Raw genomic sequence first — 19,642 nt, 5'->3', positions numbered from 1 at the left:
ATGAGTGAATCAGAGTAGAGTGAGTGAGGTAGTGCGAATGAGTGATTCAGGGCGAGAGTGAGTGCACAAAAGTTGGTAAGAAATGATTGAATGCAAGTCAGTGCTAAAGATAGAATAAGTGTGAATAAGTGAATATAAGTGAGCATGTGTTGTTATGCTTGCTGATGTGTTGTTGGAATTGGCATACTTCTTGGCTTATAGAAGCACCCTTGACAAAATGTTGGCACGGGAATACTGTGGTATACCCTCGGCAAAATGCTACTTCTGGCACTCTATAGGTTAATTTTGGCATGGGGCACCCATGAAAAAGTGCCAGCGCTGGCCTCATAGAGGGAATTCTTGGCATAGTTGGCACCTGTGGAAAATTGCTTGCGATTGCACATTAGAGTAAATTCTTGGCATAATCAAAGCGAACTGTGGTAATTTCCTGGGGCCATCCATGACAAAATGTGGTCCTTGACATATTAGACATAACATTTGACATAAGGGACCACCATAGTGCAAGAGAAGCAGTATTTTGAAAATTCTGGCGCTGGCATATTGTACGTAATGTGTGGGCAAAAGAGGCCACTATGGCAAAAGGCTGATCCTAACAATGGAGGTCATCTTTGACTTAAGGGTACACCCATAGGACATTTTAAAAACGAGTGAACTCATGGGGACTGTCATATTTCAGTAGCTTGGCACACCATGAAAGGACTTGAATATTTAGTGAATTTATGTTAGAGCCTATGGCTTTTTAGCAAATTTATGTGAAATTTGGGTATTAAAATGCAGTAGTAAAGCCCATTTTTTTCAAAATATTCTCAGGGAAGTAAACCCCCCGCCCTTTTTTCTCTCCTAGAAGAATATATAATATTAATTATGCAATTATGTTAATTATTGTGATGTCAATAGGATTACGGCTATGTGACATCACTTCTTGGGACAATGCAAGTTCAAAGGTCATTAGATGTCACTTCCTTGGACATAATTAAGGTCAAAGCATATATGATATCACTTCCTATACCCCTGGCATTTTGGTAAACTGACGTCCATGTTCACAAATATAGTCCACACCACACAATTCCACCCCACACAATTCCACAACTATCAATTTCAATACAATCCACATAATTTCACTCCACACCACATACATCCACTACACTCCAAACCAAAACACTTAGGTAAAAGACGTTGTTATTTACAATGCCAAAAGCTCTAACTCACGCAAATGCGAGCCCTATTGCATTGCAAATGCTTGTTTTTTGTATTTTTTTTGCAGTTTTTATATAGCACGAACTTTAACCGACGATATTGGCGTGCTTTACATGAGCACCAGTTATGTTACACAAGGACACATTCATTTTTTGGTAGTTACTCGGAGATTAAGTGATTTACCCAGAATCACAGGATGTTGAGCCAACGCTGAGACTCAAACCTGTTTCCCCAGTTCCAAAGTCAGCAGTTCTGTCCGCTCTGCCACATCCACACATCTGCTTGGGAGTAGGGTAGTCTAGGACTGTTGGACTCTGGCTCAGATCTCGACTGTGGTGAGACCATTATATGGTCCTCCAGTGTGGCTGCAGGGGTTGGGAGGGGTCACAGCTCCATCCCTGTCTAGATCCCCTGTGCCTATGGCATTTTCACCAGGTGTGTATCTGCATGCTGTGGCCATGCGATTACTGGGTCTGATATTTACTGGTACGATAATGCCAGGCTTGGCAATAACAGGCTGCTTAGATTGGCCTACGGCAGTATCACCCAACCCCCCTCGTCTTTCCCGGAGTGGAATACCCCACTCGTAATGATGGCTTAAGTGTTATGGTTGCTTGATTTAGGAATATTCATTTTTCTTTGATTTTTTACCACTGGTCGAAAAGTTGTAGGGGAGGACAGTTTAGGATTTCTAATAAATGCATTGAATAAAAAAACGTTTCTCTATCTATGTGTGACATTATAGTCACTAGCAGGGCTTGAAATGGGAAAATAGAAGTGCAGTTACTCTGTAACAGAGTTCCCTGCTTGTTTCTGAGTAGTGTCGGTACTCTCCAATTAAAAGTATTAGGTACACTCTTGAGAAGTGCAGGTACTCTCCCTTCAAAATAAAAAAGTGCTAGTACTCCGTACCGGGCAGTACCGGCCCATTTAATGCACTGGTAACTTGGCTGTATCCACGCATCAAAATCGTGTTATATACATCTACGGCTTTCAGAGACTGAGATACAGGGTCTCACATGCATTTCTTTTTATAACAATTATACGCAAATATCTTTTTACTCCAACTTTTCTCGTATGAAAAAAGCGCAAGGAGGACCCTTCGACAGGCGGATTCCTGCAAGAGGGTGATTTGGCTCTGGTGGCTGAGAGAAGGCCGGGCCATTATCACTGTAAACACAGTTACTGCAGCAACCGTTACTTCTGCACCAGAGCCCGCCTTGTCGAGGCCCCGTGGGGAGGGGAGACGGGGTCTGGGCGGAGAGGAAGAATGGCAGTGAGGGAGCAGAGTGGTTATATTTTACAGAGAATGAAAAATAGCTCAGCGCTCCCACCCTACGCCCAGATGCAGCAGTGGCATCCTGTTAATCAGCGTAAATGAGCGCTAAATCTGTTGTCTGCTGGGGAGGCCTACAGTGAACAACTGATCAAAGTCCCTCCCAAAATATCCGCATTTAGTGATCGGTTACTAAAGTTCAAACTGATACAGCTATCTTCTCTGGCTGGCTTATTGCAGATTTCCAGATGATAACGAGTTCACCAAGCATCTCTGCATTACTGGACAAAAATGTGAGGCCTCTTCAGTGCACCTCAGAGTACAAGATGAACATAAGAGCTCCATCCTGAGGTTGGTCAAACCACTGATGCGTAATTTCACATTTAAATTTGCCAGTAATACTTTTAACTGAAGAGTACCGGCACTTTTCAAGAGTGATGTAATACGTTTGACTGGAGAGTACCGGCACTTCTCAAGAGTGATGTAATACTTTTGACTGGAGTGTACCGGCACTTCTCAATAATGATGTAATACTTTTGACTGGAGTGTACCGGCACTTCTCAAGAGTGATGTAATACTTTTGACTGGAGTGTACCGGCACTTCTCAAGAGTGATGTAATACTTTTCACTGGAGAGTACCGGTACTTCTCAAGAGTGATGTAATACTTTTGACTGGAGAGTACCGGCACTTCTCAAGAGTGATGTAATACTTTTGACTGGAGAGTACGGACACTTCTCAAGAGTGATGTAATACTTTTGACTGGAGAGTACCGGCACTTCTCAAGAGTGATGTAATACTTTTGACCGGAGTGTACCAGCACTTCTCAAGAGTGATGTAATACTTTTGACTGGAGTGTACCGGCACTTCTCAAGAGTGATGTAATACTTTTCACTGGAGAGTACCGGTACTTCTCAAGAGTGATGTAATACTTTTAACTGGAGAGGACCGGCACTTCTCAAGAGTGATGTAATACTTTTGACTGGAGAGTACGGACACTTCTCAAGAGTGATGTAATACTTTTGACTGGAGAGTACCGGCACTTCTCAAGAGTGATGTAATACTTTTCACTGGAGAGTACCGGCACTTCTCAACAGTGATGTAATACTTTTGACTGGAGAGTAACGGCACTTCTCAAGAGTGATGTAATACTTTTCACTGGAGAGTACCGGCACTTCTCAGAAACAAGCAGGTACTCTCGTACCGGGCCCCTGCACTTCTATTTTTCCATTCCATGCACTGGCCAACACTAAGGGTATCGGTACTCCATGATGCGGAATTACTGCAGTATTTCAAATTACCTACAAAAGCAATTGTGGTGGAAACAGTTGTTTCTGCCCAAATCAGTGGTAAGAGGACACTCAGGACGCGACGTGGGACCCGTGGGACATTGTGTGCCCTTGACGGAGGAAGGGGGAATCCCCGAAGCCGCGCACGGCCATGGGCAAGAGAGACACGCTCCCCAAAGCTCAGAAGCTAGGGCCTATAGATAACTTCGCGGCGCCGAGACACCAGGAGGAGTCGATTCCGGCGGTGACTGGGACCCGGTCCGACACTGCCATGCTGATGGAGGCCATCCAGGCATCCAGGACAGATATCCAGGAGTCACGGGCGGCGCTGGAGGTCAAAATAGGGGAAGTGGGCTCGGAAGTGACATTGCTTCGACAAGATTTCCGCAAGCTGTCCGACAGAGTGACGGCAACTGAAACGAGGATTGGTGACACCGAGGAGTCGGTTTCCTCCCTGAAGAGAGACATGGCGGAACTGCAAGCCTCCCACCGTCAGCTGATGTGGAAAGTAGACGACGCCGAAAACAGGGCGAGGCGCAACAACCTCCGCTTTGTGGGCTTTAGAGAAGGAATCGAGGGGACGAATATGGCGTCGTTCCTCCGCAAATGGCTGACAGAGACTTTCTCTGGTGCGCAGTTCTCCCCGTGCTTTATTATCGAACGAGCGCATAGGGCCCTCCTGGCCAAACCGCCTGAAGGAGCGAGACCGAGGCCGGTCATCGCCCGATTCCTGAACTTCGCTGACAGAGACTTGATATTGAGAGAGGCGCGAAAAATGGGCGAGATCCGGCTGGAAAACACGACGATTATGATCTTCCCTGATTATAGTCAAGAGGTGCAGAAGCAACGCCGCTCATTCGATGCAGTAAAGGCGAAACTGAGAACTCTGAATATCTCATACATGCTCCTCTTCCCTGCAAAACTTAAGGTACTGTATAAGGACAAGTCAATATTCTTCCCCCACCCGGAGGATGCGTGGCAGTGGCTTGAGGAGTGTCCCATCCTCAACAGCAGAGAGACCGCTGGGAGAGTGGAGCTGGATAGATCAGTGAGGCAGAGGACTCAATGGGAACAACCAAAGCCCCTGAGGAACAAGGCACGGAGGGTAAAGAAACAGACCCAGGACACTCCGTATCGGAACCAAGGATCGAGAGACATGAGGCGCGGGAGGTCGGCATCGACGGGAGATGACCCTATTCCGGGCTCCAGATTCAGTTGCCTCCGGAATGAGGTCCGGTCAGAAGGAGACGAGGAGGAAACCCTGGGAAATCCTACATCTGGTGAGGAGGACGAGGGAGGGGGGGCGCGCTCGGCCCACCCTCTAGTGGAGGCGATCCACCGATTGAACTCTTCAGGGCAGATCAGTGCCTCTGTGATGGACACGCAAGACTCGCATTCTTGATAGGTGCACCTGGACAACGGTGAAGGCAGCACACCTTAGGGACGCACGCAAGTTGGCACCCCCTTTCTGTTCTTTGTAATTTTTACTGTTTTCTGAAGGGTGGGATGCGTGGGTGGGCGACAGGCCTACTCCTACGGATAGTCTGGTCCTGTTTACGGGTGCGACTGTTTGGGGAGGGAGGTGGGGAGGGGGGAGGGAGGGGGATTTTCAAGTTGACTCAGGTTGTAGTTTCTGTTTGGCTCCTCGATTGGAAAGGGAAAGAGATGGGGAGTGGGGAGGCGGTACAGGTCTCCAAGTTAGTTCGGGTGGGAGGCCAAGGGGGATGGTTGGGGGGGACACAAGTTTACCGAAGTCATACAGCATCTCGAACTGAACCCACACACCGCTTGCTCACGACAGGGCCGGGCCGCACGCAGTTACCGCCTCACACAATGGCAAGTACCGTAGTCACTCAACGGGAGGGAGATAGGAGACTAACCATCCTTACTTGGAATGTTAATGGTCTGGGCTCAAAAATAAAGAGAAGCCTAGTGAACGCTTACATTAAAAGGATTGACCCAGACATTGCCTTCCTGAAGGAAACACACCTCAAGGGTACTCTATGCGCCTTTATAGCGAGAGGGAGACACAGGGTTCTGGCGCATGCGGGATATACCTCGGACTCTAGAGGGGTGGCAGTCATTGTTAAAAAAAACGCTCCATTCTGCATTACCCGCACTTGGCTTGATCCACAAGGGACATATGCTGGAGTGCAGGGCACCTGGAACAGACGCACTTACACGCTGGTCTCGGTTTATGCACCACCTAAACTGCAGACCCGTACACTCACAGCGCTTACACAGATACTCCTAGACACCTCTGATACGATACAAGTGGTGGGGGGAGACTTTAATGATGTCATGAACCCCGGGTGCGACAGATCTGGTGATGTATCTAGAATGGGACACCAAACCTCCCTCTATAATCGGATGTCTGCCGTAGGACTGACAGACATCTGGAGGTGGCTTCACCCGACGCGACAGACATACTCGTACTACTCCGGGGCGCACAAGGTGTTCTCGCGACTCGACTACATCTTCATGTCTCGCCAATACCTGAGGGCGGACGACACGGCAGAATACAAGGCCAGGGGCATATCGGATCACTCGCCGCTGTATGTGAAAATAGGTCGGGCCCGAGGTGGGGATACGGGCTCTTGGCGGCTGGCGGTCTGGGATCTGCAAAACGCGACACTACTAAGAGGTATCCGGGCAGATATTAAGGTGTATCTGGCCGAAAATGAGGGCACGGTGGACTCCAATGTTACTCTGTGGGAAGCCCTGAAACCGGTACTTAGAGACAGGTTAAATTCTAGGCTGGGTGAGGAAAGACGGAGAAGCCAGGCAGAGGTGGCCGCCCTAGAACAAGACGTCCTAAAGAGGGAAAGGGACTATCTGGCTCACAAAAACGCCGGGACCCTCAGAAAGCTTCTAGATGCACAGAAACACTACAGGGACCTTGCAACCAACGAAGCTAGGACCCAATCCCTTGCCACCCTTCACAGGCTTTACGATGTGGGGGACAAGTCGGGGAAGCTCCTGGCATGGCTTAGCAGGAAGGAGCGGGCGGCGAGATGGATTGATAGTCTCGAAGCCGTAGACGGCGCTACTGTTAACACTGATGCGGGAATAGCCGACACTTTTGCCACGCATTTTGAAACATTCTATAAAGCCCGTGAACTTGCCACCCAAGAGGAGACACTACAATATTTGGAAGATACAGTCCTACCGAACATCCCCCCGACTCTATGGCAGCCCTAGAGGCGGATATACGCGTAGATGACGTCACCGAGGCTATAGCCAGACTGAGACCGGGCAAAACACCGGGCCCCAATGGCTTCCCGGCAGAGTTCTTTAAGTGAACGACAGACCTCCTGTCACGCCGCCTGCGAGACCTTTTTAATGATGCGTTTCAGGAGAGGGAGTTGCCGCCCGACCTAGCGAGGGCCACGATTGTCCCGGTCTATAAAGAGGGCAAGCCCAGAGAGAGTTGTGCATCATACCGTCCCATCTCCCTACTGAACACAGAAGTGAAACAGCTAGCAACCATATTGGCGGCCCGTTTGAGAGTAGTTATTACAGATCCGGTACACCTAGACCAATCGGGCTTCCTGCCGGATAGAGCTACTATTTTAAACCTTAGGAGAACCCATAACTGGCTGCAAGAGGTAAGGGACCGCAATGACCCACATTGGTTCCTCTCCCTGGATGCTGAGAAGGCGTTCGACGCGGTGCACTGGCCTTTCCTCTTTGCAGTTTTAGGTAAGTTCGGCTTTGGGCCGAAATTTATTCAATGGGTCCGACTCCTTTACACTGCCCCGAGAGCCAGGGTACGGGTAAACGGGACCCTATCGCGTGAGTTTCGAATTCAAAGAGGCATGCGGCAGGGGTGCCCATTGTCCCCCCTCCTGTTCACGCTCACAATAGAGGTACTTGCTGCCAGGATACGGCAAAACGCTGACATTCGCGGCTTTACTAGCAGCGGCGCGGCCACGATCTCAGAAAAAATCTCGCTCTATGCAGACGATGTCCTGCTCTACATAACCGAACCGGAAGTCTCGATCCCAGAGCTCTTCAGAGAAATTGAAAGTTACGGAGGAATGGCGGGACACAAAATAAACTGGCATGAATCAGTACTTTATGACCCTGGCGGTCGCAACAGCTGGGGGTGTCTACCGGACAACCTGCTGACTACCACCGAGGGCTTCCAATATCTCGGGATATTTATAACGGTTAATGAGTCCCTCTCCTTCGATAGAAACCTAGAACGGATCATACTCAGCGTGGTGGCAGATATGAACCGATGGCAACTACTCCCACTGACACTCCTCGGCAGAGCGGCCATGTATAAAATGGTTACATTGCCGAAATTCCTCTATGCTTTACAAAACGAATATTACCCGATACCGGCGTCGGTCTTTCACAGGATCCACGCGGATCTGCGCTCCTTCCTGTGGCTGGGAAAGCATGCCAGGGTGGCCCTGTCCACGCTACAGAGGCACCAATACAGTGGGGGTATTTCACTCCCCAACCTGGAGGCCTACTATTGGGCGGAACACCTGACGCCAATCAACGACTGGCTCCATGCCCCGGCGGACCACCCGACATACTCTCTGGAGAGAGCGAAAATGTCGTCCAAAAACATACTATGCTATCTCTACGGAACCTTTAGAAGGACTTCCCTCCTCCCGGCTACGGCGGTAACACTCGCCGCATGGAAGAAGGCCAATAGTCGCATGGGGTGGGACAGGAAACCCACACGTCAGACTCCACTGTGGCACTGTCAGTGGTTGACGGAACTCCACAAACTGCGAGGTTTCCGAAGGTGGGACGACATTGGTATCTCTACTATAGGAGATGTAATTGCCAAGGGAGAGCTCAAGTCTTTCCAAGTACTTAAGTCGAACTTCGGGCTCCATGACACACAACGGTTCAAATACATACAATTGCAACACGCCTGGAGGGCCCAACGTATCGCACTCGCAGACATCCCTGAATATACACCACTGGAAGGGAGGCTCCTTCAAGAGCAGATAGCAGGAAAAGCGGTCTCACTGACATATAAGACATTAACTAACCATCTATTAGGGGACCTAACGAAGCTCAGGACCACCTGGGAGGCGGAGGTAGGCGAGATGGAGGACCTAGATTGGGAGACAGTTCTGATGCACCCTCGGGAGGTGGCAATCAAGTCCAGACTGCGACTGATTCAGTTGAATGGACTCCATAGAACATACTATGACAGGCAGCGGCTATGCAGAATGGGGAAGGTAGAGGACCCAAGTTGCCTTAGATGCCACCAAGGAGTGGGAGATTTCTATCACACGATATGGTCCTGCACTGTAATCCAAATCTACTGGACCCAGGTGTTCAAAGAATTCGAAGAGGTCCTGGAGGCTCCAATCCCACAAGATCCCAAGCTAGCACTGTTGGGCATGTCTAACGACGTAGACTTGACACGCCCCCTCCTTATATTCTTGGTCTTAGCCCTAGTGGTCGCGAAAAGGGACATCGCAAAACACTGGGGAGCACCGGAACCCCCAGATATGGAGGAATGGAGAAGAGGGCTAGATCTCTATATGGCGGCAGAGAGGGTAACCTATAAGGCCAGGGGGTGCCCCAAAAAAGTCCGCAGAATTTGGTCTAAGTGGAGACACTACCATGGGTTAGACGGGGGGCTCTGAGGGAGGGCTTCCCTGAGTGGTCGGGAGATAGACTACCGAGGTATAGGAGCCGTTGACATTGTAGGGTGTCAGACAAAAATGCGCCCACTGTCTGTCGTGACATACTGAAGATCTGTGAGTCAGAAAGATGAGGGGCATCCTATGGCAAGGCAGGGGGGGAGTGGGTGAGATGGGTGTGACTGTAACAAGGTTTTACATGCAATCTGACGGAGGTAAACGAATTGAATTTTATTGTTAACTGGGGGGGGAGAGGGTTCAGCAAAAAAGAAAATGCAGATGCTCGGATTGTTCCTTGAATGCTCAGCGAAATGTATAAGATACACTATTGGCATGGTACCGAAACTCGCCGCCCTGCCCCCGGGATGTGGGCTGAATGGCCGTGTATCCTTCAGCTGGTTGGGATATGGGCTACTGGTGACTCTTGTTTGGAGTACTTGAGGGTATGTTACTGGATCCTTGTGAATCTGCAATAAAAATATAAAAAAATAAAATAAAAAAAAGATTGTTTATGTGCAGGAAGGTGTACCTTCCTGCACATAAACAAATGCCCTTGCACCGCAGGCACCTTTGTAACATGACGCAAGGGTGCCTTTGCCGGCGATAGGCAGCTTTTTTGGTGTCAGCATTAGGGGGTAATGCAGGGGTGCGCCATAGTTTTGTAAATACAGTGCATCCCTGTATTTAAAAAATGTCAGAGTGCGAAATTACCAATTTTCTCGTAACACCGCACTCCGACATTTTATTGTAAATATTCCCCGGGGTGTTTCAGAAAGTAGCAGAAATTCCATAAGGGAAATGTCCATTTGTGTAAACTGCTTCTGGTTGTATGCAAAATGTAACATTAGCCCTTCATTCGAGTGTTGGTAAAACTGGACATAAAGGTATAATAGAAATCTTGTGTGAAAACAGATAGCAGAGATTTTTACAGAAATTAAGAGCATTGATTTTTTTTGCTTTGACATGAATTACATCTTTGACTTGAACTTTGAATTTAAGGTATCAACATATCAAACACAAGCATCTTGATGGATTGAACAGAAAGTTACAAAATCCGATACTGAATTTTTGTTTCCTCAAAACCTACATTGATCAGATTTGCCAAATTGCACCAGATGATTTAGAATGTATTTGGATCATCCATTTTGAAATCTCAGCAGCAAATAACAAGTGAGAGGCTATTGGTTTGGGAAATGTCTAATTCAACCATACCTATAAGTAATTGTGGACCGGGCACAGTGCATAACATCCACCATCCGACACTCTCCCAGAATCCTGAGGTCTACATTTGGGACAAGGAAGGGGTCATGGTTCTTATTTTGAGGGTCAAATAATAATGTAGATTCAAAGATTGTAGATTATTTAGAATTTGCCCTTTACAGAGGCAAAGCAATTATCCAATGATTTCACTCATACTTTAAATTCAAAGGCACACAAGTTCAAGTTCAAAAACAAGTTTATTTAGGCAATTGTCCATAAAACATTCTAAACATTACACATTAATTAAAACCTTTAAATGAACCCCCCTCCTCACCACCCCATCCCCATTACATTTCATTTTTTTAAATTCTGATTAACAGATCGTAGGGACCGAGCAATCCCAACTGCCACGTCTAAGTATCACATCTCAGACAGTAACTTTACCGCCTTGTTCCTATGAAGAGCATCATATTTATAAAACAAGTTCACATTTCCACTGGTACCCTGCTAATTACATGTGTCTGTGGTACTTTTTGAACTGAGTGTCAGCAGATGAAGGACAGTTTCTTTGCCTTGCAACTACCCTGTATGTGGTTACTTGGAATATAAGGGTCCTATATTAAACTCGGCATATCTAGCCCTGTACATTAACTGGTAATCGAAGCGTGCTACTTCAATTGATGCCACTTTAATACTGTCTGTAGAGTAGCATTGAATTATAATATCTTCTTAATTACATTATTTGGTTATAACTATATTTACAATGACATGCACATCACTTTACTGTTCCACTGTTCCTCTGTACGATTTTGATAAACAGCACATTATTGCTCAAATGCGCCTAGCACAGCAGAATTCAGAAGGCAATTTCTGTTATTTTAACAGGTTTGCATTGTTTGGGTAATACGAAATTCACAATGATAAGGAAAGCACTTTATGAAGGTCTTAAATGTGATATTTCTTCGCATCATACTGTAGGATGAATGAAAATGTACCAACTTTGTATGTTATGTCAGTGGTTCTTAACCTTTTCAACTTCTGTGGATCCCCACCCAGTGGCGGCTGGTGACATTTGAAAGTGGTAAAGTGTAAAATTATTGTCGTACTGCACTATGGCGAGCGAGCCAGAACAACCTACCGGGCGTTCGGGGAGTTCTCCCCCTGAGAACATTTTGAAAAAAGAGTGGACAAATGGTGCATTTTCAAGCAAAATTGAGGAAGCAGGAAGGTTAATAAAGCAATACGATTGAATTATTTATCATTTAAGAAATTGCCAATTTTTATGAGCTATAGAGGACAATCTTTGCGTATGCTGATGTGGGGGGGGGGTCATATTGTGCCTGTGTGTGACTGCCCCATGTGTGGTTTGTGTGACAGAGTCACTGGGAGGATTGCTTGCTAAGTGGCTAACTGCTACCATGTAAGCTAGTTTTTGGAATACTAGGCTGTTTATCTTGTTTTGAAAGCTAGCGAAGTTTTGAGGACAAAGAGGCATTGCCACCACCAACCACAACGGAACACAAACCTATTGAGTAATTAATTGCCATTCCTTATAGACCACACCAATCCACCACCCTCCCTCCTGCCCACACCAGGTGTGGATGCGGTGCCCTTGGCGTGACATATCTATGGACGAAGTGTAACCAACAGGACCATTGTGTATGGCTTACAGTCTGGGCATATGGGTCGGCCCTTGTGTATTGTTGGTTCTGGTGCTATCAGAGGCACTGTTAGTGTGGTGTGCTCACAGATAATGTCATTGCAGTGTACCCCCACAATGGAAGTGCAGTGCTCTCGCACACAGCACTAATTCAGTGTACAGTGGATTTATTTGAGTTTGAGCTAATGGCATTGTAAATGGTAATGTATTTTTGCTAAGTGTTATGGAGTGTGTTAATGTGGTGGTGTTGGTAGTGGTAGTACTGGTGGTGGTGGTACTGGTAGTACTGGCGGTGGTGTTAGTACTGTTGGTGGTGGTAGTGGTAGTACTGGTGGCTGTAGTAGTGGTAGTACTGGTGGCTGTAGTAGTGGTAGTACTGGTGGTGGTAGTACTGATAGTGGTAGTACTGGTGATGGTGGTGGTACTGGTAGTGGTAGTACTGGTGGTGGTGGTACTGGTAGTGGTAGTACTGGTGGTGGTGGTACTGGTAGTACTGGTGGTGGTACTGGTAGTGGTAGTAGTGGTAGTACTGGAGGTGGTGGTACTGGTAATGGTAGTACTGTTGGTGGTAGTACTGGTGGTGGTAGTACTGGTAGTGGTGGTACTGGTGGTGGTGGTACTGGTAGCGGGAGTACTGGTGGTGGTGGTACTGGTAGCAGTATCATTGGTGGTGGTGGTACTGCTGCCCGTAATACTGGTAGTGGTAGTACTGGTGGTGGTGGTACTGGTGGTGGTAGTACTGGTGGTGGTAGTGGTACTGGTTGTGGTAGTACTGCTACTAGTAGTACTGGTGGTGGTGGTAGTACTGTTGGTGGTGGTAGTGGTAGTACTGGTGGCTGTAGTAGTGGTAGTACTGGTGGTGGTAGTACTGGTAGTACTGATGGTGGTAGTACTGGTAGTACTGGTGGTGGTGGTACTGGTAGTAGTGGTAGTACTGGAGGTGGTGATACTGGTAGTGGTAGTACTGTTGGTGGTAGTACTGCTGGTGGTAGTACTGGTAGTGGTGGTACTGGTGGTGGTGGTACTGGTAGCGGGAGTACTGGTGGTGGTGGTACTGGTAGCAGTAGCATTGGTGGTAGTGGTACTGCTGCCCGTAATACTTCTACCAATCTGCACTCTGCACTACCAATCTGCACTCTGCACTCTGCACTACCAATCTGCACTCTGCACTACCACTCTGCACTCTGCACTACCACTCTGCACTACCACTCTGCACTCTGCACTACCACTCTGCACTACCACTCTGCACTACCACTCTGCACTCTGCACTACCACTCTGCACTCTGCACTACCAATCTGCACTCTGCACTACCAATCTGCACTCTGCACTACCAATCTGCACTCTGCACTCTCAATCTGCACTCTGCACTACCACTCGCACTCTCAATCTGCGCTCTGCACTACCACTCTGTGCTCTGCACTACCACTCTGCGCTCTGCACTACCACTCTGCGCTCTGCACTACCACTCTGCGCTCTGCACTACAACTCTGCGCTCTGCACTACCACTCTGCGCTCTGCACTACAACTCTGCGCTCTGCACTACAACTCTGCGCTCTGCACTACCACTCTGCGCTCTGCACTACCACTCTGCGCTCTGCACTACCACTCTGCGCTCTGCACTACCACTCTGCACTCTCAATCTGCACTCTGCACTACCACTCGCACTCTGCACTACCAATCTGCACTCTGCACTCTCAATCTGCACTCTGCACTACCACTCTGCACTACCACTCTGCACTCTGCACTACCACTCTGCACTCTCAAACTGCACTCTGCACTACCACTCTGCACTCTGCACTACCACTCTGCACTCTGCACTACCACTCTGCACTCTGCACTACCACTCTGCACTTTGCACTACCACTCTGCACTCTGCACTACCACTCTGCACTACCACTCTGCACTACCACTCTGCACTACCACTCTGCAGTACCACTCTGCACTCTGCAGTACCACTCTGCACTACCACTCTGCACTCTGCATTACCACTCTGCACTCTGCACTACCACTCTGCACTACCACTCTGCAATACCACTCTGCACTACCACTCTGCACTCTGCACTACCACTCTGCACTACCAATCTGCACTCTGCACTACCAATCTGCACTCTGCACTACCACTCGCACTCTCAATCTGCATTCTCACTCTGCACTCTGCACTACCACTCGCACTCTCAATCTGCATTCTCACTGTGCACTCTGCACTACCACTCTGCACTCTGCACTACCACTCTGCACTCTGCACTACCACTCTGCACTACCACTCTGCAGTCTGCACTACCACTCTGCACTCTGCACTACCACTCTGCACTCTGCACTACCACTCTGCACTCTGCACTACCAATCTGCACTACCACTCTGCACTACCACTCTGTACTCTGCACTACCACTCTGCACTACCACTCTGCACTCTGCACTACCACTCTGCACTCTGCACTACCACTCTGCACTCTGCACTACCACTCTGCACTCTGCACTACCACTCTGCACTACCACTCTGCACTACCACTCTGCACTACCACTCTGCACTCTGCACTACCACTCTGCACTACCACTCTGCACTCTGCACTACCACTCTGCACTCTGCACTACCACTCTGCACTCTGCACTACCACTCTGCACTCTGCACTACCACTCTGCACTCTGCACTACCACTCTGCACTACCACTCTGCACTCTGCACTACCACTCTGCACTCTGCACTACCAATCTGCACTCTGCACTACCAAACTGCACTCTGCACTACCACTCACACTCTCAATATGCACTCTCACTCTGCACTCTCCACTACCACTCTGCACTACCACTCTGCACTACCACTCTGCACTACCACTCTGCACTCTGCACTACCACTCTGCACTACCACTCTGCACTCTGCACTACCTCTCTGCACTACCACTCTGCACTACCACTCTGCACTACCACTCTGCACTCTGCACTACCACTCTGCACTACCACTCTGCACTACCAAACTGCACTACCAAACTGCACTCTGCACTCTCACTTTGCACTCTGCACTACCACTCTGTACTCTGCACTACCACTCGCACTCTGCACTCTGCACTACCACTCTGCACTCTGCACTACCACTCGCACTCACACTCTGCACTACCACTCTGCCCTCTGCACTACCACTCTGCACTCTGCACTTCCACTCGCACTCTCACTCTGCACTACCACTATGCGCTCTGCACTACCACTCTGCACTCTGCACTACCCTATCCTTCAACACAGCACAGAGCAGAACGGCGCCTTCCCTCATAGACTGACATACAGCATGGTGCCCAGTAGGACTGCGCCAGATTTATATTTAGCTGGTGTCGCAGCCGCCCAAACTCACACTGTGAACCCGAAGTAGGGCATGAAAAGCGCACTCTTTACCTCTTACTGAACTCGCCACCCGTCAGGTGCTCCTGGGAACTCCTGCATAGTCAGACGCATATTAACTGACACATCGTTGAGCAAATAACAAACCTTTCTTTTTTTTGAATAAGTAGCTGAACTGTGTCGACAGAGTCCTTCACGCACGGCAGCTTTAGGCGTGAAGAAATATCATGTAGGAAATCGGGTGACCCAGAGAGGCTCAGATTATATTATACAGAATAAAATACCACTACAAAATCTTTTTAAATGCATAATTGTTGAAATGAGTGAATGTTCAATATCATCCGAAATTGCACTTTCCCACTTATTTTTATCGCAGCTAAGAGTGACAGTCAAATATACAGCTGGTACTGTGTTCTTCCCTCGTTATTCCACTTACCATGTCAGCCGCTTAAATAAACAAACTGGCAAGCCAGCCCGAAGCACCCACCACGTCGACCCTGAAGTATCACCTCACAGGGCTATCAGTGCTCTAAAACAAACTCGCTTTACATTCCGTGTTCAAACAAGGAGGTGCAAGCTACCTGAAAACTGTAAACCTTTTATTCCAAACAAACATTTTAAATTTCGGTAAAAGCATTTCAGCTATTCAAACATTGAAATTAGCCAAGTAAACCTGAGATGAAAGGAGCAACAAAATAATGCATGGCGCGCACCCACCAAAACGCACTGCAGAATGGTGAACGCGCACACAGCATCTGGATTCCATTACAGCACCTCCCTGACAGCTCCTAATTGATATTTATGGACAACCGTGCGCGAAACCGCAGAGAAAATGCCAAACATGGCGGACGTAAATTACATATAGCCTATCGCGTCAAGCCTAATAAAAAGACAGCACAGCGAAGACGAATCACTATGCAGATGCCATAAAAAAACTCGCGCACTAAGGAATGTGTCTTTCCCGAGCCCTAAAGAAACTTTTTTATTTTTTTCTTTTACAATAGGGATCTCGGAGCTCCGCCCCGAGCCCTAAAAACCAGTCTTGTGTATTCACAGATGATGCTCGTGCCCTGTTTTCACACACGATGCTAGTGCTGTATGTTCACACATAGCGCTAGTGTGCCGGAGGTGCCGCCGGCAAGTGATCTGTAAGGAGAATGTTTGCTCATACAACCCTGCGTAACTTCAGATTGTATTCATTTCAAAAGTAACACTTGACTTTACTGAAAGCACGCCACCAAGCTATACATATCGTTTATGTTGGATACAGTCGCCCACATGCACGGTTCTGAAACTGCCCAGATGCTATACGGATAGTGAACAGCACAGCAGCACCGCAGTGTACGGGGTTTACAAACAACCAGGGTGAAGTGCGCAGGAACTAGACCCAGGCCACACCCAGGAAATAAGCTGCAGCTGAAGTCTGTTCCTCGACGAGAGGGGGCATAGGACTGGGGGGGACTGAGGGGCCACAAATCACGCAATGAACCGCGAGCTCTCAGTGGGTGAGCGCGGACCCTACCCGCCGGATACGGGTTGGAAACACCGACGTAACAAGACAACAACAGAGCAGAATTCCCTCTCTCATAAACACCGGGAAGGGGGAACTAGAGGAAAGCCTCCCTTTCGCGGCAGCTTTATAATTTCACTTTAGGCGTTAAGGCCTCGTATCAAAGTGAAGGAAATCACAAGGCTCTGAATGCGACAATATCCTCTGTGTCTCTGTCGCGCGGCTTCCCTCAAAGCATATCCCCATCTCCCTCTATCTCTTTAGGACTGTCTAGTTTCACCTACAATAAAGACAAGCAGTTGCGTGGTGGGGTGGGGGGGTCGCACAGCTTCGGGGGGGGGGGGGGTTTGCAGGACAGTAATTTTTTACAATATAAAAAAACTTACTTTCACCCGGGTCACACGCCGCTGCCTCAGCTCCTGCTGCTCCTGGGCAGGTCCCACGTCAGGAAGCAGGCTTCTCCCTCCCCTCCCCAAGCCAATCACAATGCTGCAATGGTAGAGAGAAAAAGCGAGAGTGCGCATGACTGGTTTGGTCGGCCCCAGAGGGCCAACTAAACAGTCAGGGCCCACAACAGTGGGCAAGCCACTCTCCCCTCCCCTCGAGCAGGACCGCCCACCCTCCCGCCCCCAACGAGGCACTTCTACTTTCTCGCAGTGCCAGAAGCAGAAACATAAAATGGTAGTTTTGCCATTTTATGTTTCTGCTTCTCGTACTGCTAGAAAGCAGTAGGGCAACGTCCCTTTGCCCCAATGGAGGAAACGCACCTGCCCCCACCTAATCACTACTGGAACCCGAGGACTCTCAGTGAATCATTATTGGAACCCAGGGATCCCCACTGAATTGTTACTGGAAGCCGGGGATGCCGGCCTAAGCATTTTTGATGACTACAATACACAAAAAATACTGAATTAAGCCTTCATCAAGCATATACGCACATGATGAAATATGTAATTGTATTCACGAACAAGTATGTGAAAAAAATAAAATTTTGGGGAGGTTGGGGTGTTTCTAAATTCATGTTAGGTCATTCATGAGCCATACTATGTTATGTTTGATGCACTTACACTTCTCCCACAAATCAATCTGATGATACTAACTTCATTTTTATCCTACGATTTCAAATTCCTTAACATTAACTGAACGTTTTAAAGTTTTCAATTTTACATTTGCAGCTTTATTTATATAGACATTATTTATTTGTTACTATTCTAAATCTTCTAAGCAGTCGCGGTCCCCCTGAGTAGGCATCCCAGACCCCCCAGTGGCCCACGGACCACAGTTTAAGAACTTCTGTGTAACATTTTTGAGGATATCCTTTCACTGAGCAAGAGGTAATTATATTACATGCATTATATCACATGATTAAAATATTGCTTCTAATACATCTAATACCACTATATTTTTAAGGTAAGTAAATGCGGATCTAAGAATAGCAAATATATAATTACCATGTCAATGTAGGGATAAGCAATGTAGTTGAAGTGGTATTTTTATTTTAACATCGTGGGCCTCTGTACTCTAACATAGAACCTTTTCTTTGTTACTTTTGGTTAGAATACACTGACTTGGCTACAATGGTGTTATAAGATATATGTAATATATAAATATCAATGAGCATATGTATGCCTGTTGGAATATATAGCCATGTAACCTATTCAGGATTTTAGCCAATTTGGAACACAAGTCTGAATGTTGTAATACTGACTATGTATTTGAAATCTTGCTTGGACTTTTTAATTTGCAGAATGTGTCAATAGAAACATCCTGGTCAAGATTGATTTTTGCCGCTACTGTTACCTAATACATAATGGGTTTGGCTAAGAGACATAGGGCCTGATTACGACTTTGGCGTTGTAGGAGAGGGCTGCCATGCCAACACCCGCTCCCACACCGCCTGAGTCGACCGCCAGTGCCACCACCCGACACTCACTGCCGGATCTGGCGGGTGGTGCGGTTCTAAGGCCCATACGTGAGCCTTGGAACTGCAGCGCCGAGGGAGCACTAAAGCTCGTTCTTGCAGAGTATGGACTGTGTAGTCCATGCCGTGCAGTATCAGGGGTGCATGAGCACAGAGGGGCACAGCATGTTCCCAGCTACATTCATCCCCATGCACAGGGGCACAAGGGGTCCCCTTAGGGCCCACTTACTATCCTGACTGCCACACTTTTCATGGCAGGCTCACCACCATAAAAAGTGTGGAGGTCTGGAAAGTCGCAATATGCTTGGCTGTGCCGCAGCAGCACCGCCAGCATATTGCTGCCCCATGCTACCCCCGAGGTATGGCAGATCCCGGGCAGTCTGACCGCCAAAGTTGTAATATAGCAGTCGGACCGCCGTTGCGGCGGTAGCCCATGGACTGCCAAACTCATAATTACTGCCATTGTACGTTTGCAAATTGATCCGAAAAGGTCACAGGCTCATATAGATATTAGTTCACAATTCAAATAGTACAAGAGGAATTTGTAAATGCACTTCTTTAGAAACAGAGTACATAGAGTCTATCTTGCTGCTGTAATATTGTCGCTGCACTCCGCTGTATACCCTTTATGTTACCCTAACAG

At 47.9% G+C, this 19,642-nt stretch overlaps 1 protein-coding gene across 2 annotated transcripts in view; it reads left to right on the top strand.

Moving 5' to 3' along the window:
- LOC144770456 (BAR/IMD domain-containing adapter protein 2-like) overlaps window positions 1–19,642 on the top strand; it is a 368,945-nt gene that overhangs the window by 247,523 nt on the left and 101,780 nt on the right. The window lies entirely within an intron of this gene.

The sequence above is a fragment of the Lissotriton helveticus genome, chromosome 7, assembly GCF_964261635.1.
Source record: "Lissotriton helveticus chromosome 7, aLisHel1.1, whole genome shotgun sequence".
NCBI classification, from domain to species: Eukaryota; Metazoa; Chordata; class Amphibia; order Caudata; family Salamandridae; genus Lissotriton; species Lissotriton helveticus.
The sequence above is the reverse complement of the archived record's forward strand: the minus strand, read 5'-3'. Positions and strand labels throughout refer to the sequence as shown.